Genomic DNA, 5861 nt, shown 5'->3' on the forward strand with positions numbered 1-5861 from the left:
CCCCCCTAATTTTTTGGCCACTTGCATCCTCAACATGCTTGTGGCATGCACACCGACCACACTTAAAGCATGTTGGGATCAGTTAAAAGTCTCTTTCCTATAAAATTCCACCAAGCTATTATTAGGGGGTTGTACTAGTGGAATTTCCCAAACATGGATTTTGGGGTTCATTTTTAGTGCGTGAAATAATTTTCTATTCATTATTATAGTTTTCAAATTTTTTTGCACACATGATGAGCTCCAAAATTTTCATTTTGTTGCGATCTTCTATCTTTTTTGTTTACGAGGAAAAACTGGAGTCACAAGTTTGGACCTGAAAAAAAAAAAAATTTTGAACATCCAAAATGGGGATGCACAAATGCTGGGAGAGATAATTCCAAAAAGTATCTGTGATTTTTAAGCATAGGCAAAAAAGTGGGTTGTTTGGCTCTGGTAAATATCCAACCACTTGAGAATTCAACTTTTTCTACCCCCCCCTAATTTTTTGGCCACTTGCATCCTCAACATGCTTGTGGCATGCACACCCACCACACTTAAAGCATGTTGGGATCATTTACAAGTCCCTTTCCTATAAAATTCCACCAAGCTAATATTAGGGGGTTGTACAAGTGGAATTTCCCAAACATGGATTTTGAGGTTCATTTTCATTGTGTGAAATAATTTTCTATTCATTATTATAATTTTCAAATTTTTTTGGACACATGATGAGCTCTAAAATTTTCATTTTGTTGCGATCTTATATCTTTTTTGTTTACGAGGAAAAATGGGAGTCACAAGTTCTGATCCGAAAAAAAAAAAAAAATTTGAACATCCAAAATAGGGATGCACCAATGCTGGGAGACATAATTCCAAAAAGTATCTGTGATTTTTAAGGATAGGCAAAAAAGTGGGTTGTTTGGCTCTGGTAAATATCCAACCACTTGAGAATTCAACTTTTTCTACCCCCGCTAATTTTTTGGCCACTTGCATCCTCAACATGCTTGTGGCATGCACACCCACCACACTTAAAGCATGTTGGGATCAGTTACAAGTCCATTTCCTATAAAATTCCACCAAGCTATTGTTAGGGGGTTGTACTAGTGGAATTTCGCAAACATGGATTTTTGGGTTCATTTTTAGTGCGTGAAATAATTTTCTATTCATTATTATAGTTTTCAAAATTTTTTGCACACATGATGAGCTCTAAAATTTTCATTTTGTTGCGATCTTATATCTTTTTTGTTTACCCGGAAAAATGGGAGTCACAAGTTTGGACCTGAAAAAAAAAAAAAATTTGAACAAGCAAAATGGGGATGCACAAATGCTGGGAGAGATAATTCCAAAAAGTATCTGTGATTTTTAATAATAGGCAAAAAAGTGGGTTGTTTGGCTCTAGTAAATATCCAACCACTTGAGAATTCAACTTTTTCTACCCCCCCTAATTTTTTGCCCACTTGCATCCTCAACATGCTTGTGGGATGCACACCCACCACACTTAAAGCATGTTGGGATTAGTTACAAGTCCCTTTCCTATAAAATTCCACCAAGCTATTATTAGGGGGTTGTACTAGTGGAATTTCCCAAACATGGATTTTGGGGTTCATTTTTAGTGTGTGAAATAATGTTCTGTTCATTATTATAGTTTTCAAAATTTTTTGCACAGATGATGAGGTCTAAAATTTTCATTTTGTTGCGATCTTATATCTTTTTTGTTTACGAAGAAAAATGGGAGTCACAAGTTTGAACCCGAAAAAAAAAAAAAAAAAATTGAACATCCAAAATGGGGATGTACAAATGCTGGGAGAGATAATTCCAAAAAGTATTTGTGATTTTTAAGGATAGGCAAAAAAGTGGGTTGTTTGGCTCTGGTAAATATCCAACCACTTGAGAATTCAACGTTTTCTACCCCCCTAATTTTTTGGCCACTTGCATCCTCAACATGCTTGTGGCATGCACACCCACCACACTTAAAGCATGTTGGGATCAATTACAAGTCCCTTTCCTATAAAATTCCACCAAGCTATTATTAGGGGGTTGTACTAGTGGAATTTCCCAAACATGTATTTTGTGGTTCATTTTTAGTGCGTGAAATAATTTTCTATTCATTATTATAGTTTTCAAATTTTTTTGCACACATGAGCTCTAAAATTTTCATTTTGTTGCGATCTTATATCTTTTTTGTTTATGAGGAAAAATGGGAGTCAGAAGTTTGGACCTGAAAAAAAATAAAAATTTGAACATCCAAAATGGGGATGCACAAATGCTGGGTGAGATAATTCCAAAAAGTATCTGTGATTTTTAAGGATAGGCAAAAAAGTGGGTTGTTTGGCTCATGTAAATATCCAACCACATGAGAATTCAACTTTTTCAACCCCCTAATTTTTTTGCCACTGGCATCCTCAACATGCTTGTGGCATGCCCAACCACCACACTTAAAGCATGTTGGGATGAGTTACAAGTCCCTTTCCTATAAAATTCCACCAATCTATTATTAGGGGGATGTACTAGTGGAATTTCCCAAACATGGATTTTGGGGTTCATTTTTAGTGCGTGAAATAATTTTCTATTCATTATTATAGTTTTCAAATTTTTTTGCACACTTGATGAGCTCTAAAATTTCATTTTGTTGCGATCGTATATCTTTTTTGTTTACGAGGAAAAATGGGATTCACAAGTTTGGACCAGAAAAAAAAAAAAAAAATTTGAACATCCAAAATGGGGATGCACAAATGCTGGGAGAGATAATTCCAAAAAGTATTTGTGATTTTTTAGGATAGGCAAAAAAATGGGTTGTTTGGCTCTGGTAAATGTCCAACCACTTGAGAATTCTACTTTTCTACACCCCTATTTTTTTGGCCACTTGCATCCTCAACATGCTCTTGTCATGCACACCCACCACACTTAAAGCATGTTGGGATCAGTTACAAGTCCCTTTCCTATAAAATTCCACCAAGCTATTATAAGGGGGTTGTACAAGTGAAATTTCCCAAACATGTATTTTGGGGTTCATTTTTAGTGCGTGACATAATTTTCTTTTCATTATTATAGTTTTCAAATTTTTTTGCACACATGAGCTCTAAAATTTTAATTTTGTTGCGATCATATATCTTTTTTTTTTACGAGGAAAAATGGGAGTCACAAGTTTGGACCTGAAAAAAAAAAATAATTTGAACATCCAAAATGGGGATGCACAAATGCTGGGAGAGATAATTCCAAAAAGTATCTGTGATGTTTAAGGATAGGCAAAAAACTGGGTTGTTTGGCTCTGGTAAATATCCAACGACTTGAGAATTCAACTTTTTCCACCCCCTAATTTTTTGGCCACTTGCATCCTCAAAATTCTTGTGGCATGCACACCCACCACACATAAAGCATGTTGGGATCAGTTACAAGTCCCTTTCCTATAAAATTCCACCAAGCTATTATTAGGGGGTTGTACTAGTGGAATTTCCCAAACATGGATTTTGAGGTTCATTTTTAGTGCGTGAAATAATTTTTTATTCATTATTATAGTTTTCAAATTTTTTTGCACTCATGAACTCTAAAATTTTCTTTTTGTTGCGATCTTATATCTTTTTTGTTTACGAGGAAAAATGGGAGTCACAAGTTTGGACCTAGAAAAAAAAAAAAATTTTGAACTTGCAAAATGGGGATGCTCAAATGCTGGGAGAGATAATTCAAAAAAGTATCTGTGATTTTTAAGGATAGGCAAAAATGTGGGTTGTTTGGCTCTGGTAAAATATCCAACCACTTGAGAATTCAACTTTTTCTACCCCCCCTAATTTTTTGGCCACTTGCATCCTCAACATGCTTGTGGCATCCACACCCACCACACTTAAAGCATGTTGGGATCAGTTACAAGTCCCTTTCCTGTAAAATTCCACCAAGCTATTATTAGGGGGTTCTACTAGTGGAATTTCCCAAACATGGATTTTGGGGTTCATTTTTAGGGCGTGAAATAATTTTCTATTCATTATTATAGTTTTCAAATTTTTTTGCACACATGATGAGCTCTAAAATTTTCATTTTGTTGCGATCTTATATCTTTTTTGTTTACGAGGAAAAAAGGGAGTCACAAGTTTGGACCCGAAAAAAAATAAAAAAATTGAACATCCAAAATGGGGATGCACAAATGATGGGAGAGATAATTCCAAAAAGTATCTGTGATTTTTAAGGATAGGCAAAAAAGTGGGTTGTTTGGCTCTGGTAAATATCCAGCTACTTGAGAATTTAGCTTTTTCTACCCCCCTAATTTTTTGGCCACTTGCATCCTCAACATGTTTGTCGCATGCACACCCCCCACACTTAAAGCCTGTTGGGATCAGTTACAAGTCCCTTTCCTATAAAATTCCACCAAGCTATTATTAGGGGGTTGTACTAGTGGAATTTTCCAAACATGTATTTTGGGGTTCATTTTTAGTGCGTGACATAATTTTCTATTCATTATTATAGTTTTCAAATTTTTTTGCACACATCATGAGCTCTAAAATTTTCATTTTGTTGCGATCTTATATCTTTTTTGTTTACGAAGAAAAATGGGAGTCACAAGTTTGGATCTGAAAAAAAAAAAAAAAAATTTGAACATCCAAAATGGGGATGCACAAATGCTGGGAGAGATAATTCCAAAAAGTATCTGTGATTTTTAATGATAGGCAAAAAAGTGGGTTGTTTTGCTCTGGTAAATATCCAACCACTTCAGAATTCAACTTTTTCTATCCCCCCTAATTTTTTGGCCACTTGCATCCTCAACATGCTTGTGGCATGCACACCCACCACACTTAAAGCATGTTGGGATCAGTTACAAGTCCCTTTCCTGTAAAATTCCACCAAGCTGTTATTTGGGGGTTGTACTAGTGGAATTTCCCAAACATGGATTTTGGGGTTCATTTTTAGTGCGTGAAATAATTTTCTATTCATTATTATAGTTTTCAAATTTTTTTGCACACATGATGAGCTCCAAAATTTACATTTTGTTGCGATCTTATATCTTTTTGGTTTACGAAGAAAAATGGGAGTCACAAGTTTGGTCTGAAAAAAAAAAAAATTTTGAACATCCAAAATGGGGATGCACAAATGCTGGGAGAGATATTTCCAAAAAGTATCTGTGATTTTTAATGATAGGCAAAAAAGTGGGTTGTTTTGCTCTGGTAAATATCCAACCACTTGAGAATTCAACTTTTTCTACCCCCCCTAATTTTTTGGCCACTTGCATCCTCAACATGCTTGTGGCATGCACACCCACCACACTTAAAGCATGTTGGGATCAGTTACAAGTCCCTTTCCTGTAAAAGTCCACCAAGCTGTTATTTGGGAGTTGTACTAGTAGAATTTCCCAAACATGGATTTTGGGGTTCATTTTTAATGCGTGAAATAATTTTCTATTCATTATTATAGTTTTCAAATTTTGTTGCACACATGATGAGCTCTAAAATTTACATTTTGTTGCGATCTTATATCTTTTTCGTTTACAAGGAAAAATGGGAGTCACAAGTTTGGACCCGAAAAAAAAAAAAAAATTGAACATCCAAAATGGGGATGCACAAATGCTGGGAGAGATAATTCCAAAAAGTATCTGTGATTTTTAAGGATAGGCAAAAAAGTGGGTTGTTTGGCTCTGGTAAATATCCAACCACTTGAGAATTCAACTTTTTCTACCCCCCCTAATTTTTTGGCCACTTGCATCCTCAACATGCTTGTGGCATGCACACCCACCACACTTAAAGCATGTTGGGATCAGTTACAAGTCCCTTTCCTATAAAATTCCACCAAGCTATTATTAGGGGGTTGTACTAGTGGAATTTCCCAAACATGGATTTTGGGGTTCATTTTTAGTGCGTGAGATAATTTTCTATTCATTATTATAGTTTTCAAATTTTTTTGCA

Source organism: Aristolochia californica, unplaced genomic scaffold (assembly GCF_029961685.1).
Source record: "Aristolochia californica isolate CCGP_79_NKW_82.1479 unplaced genomic scaffold, dmAriCali1.0.hap1 SCAF_3, whole genome shotgun sequence".
Classification (NCBI taxonomy): domain Eukaryota; kingdom Viridiplantae; phylum Streptophyta; class Magnoliopsida; order Piperales; family Aristolochiaceae; genus Aristolochia; species Aristolochia californica.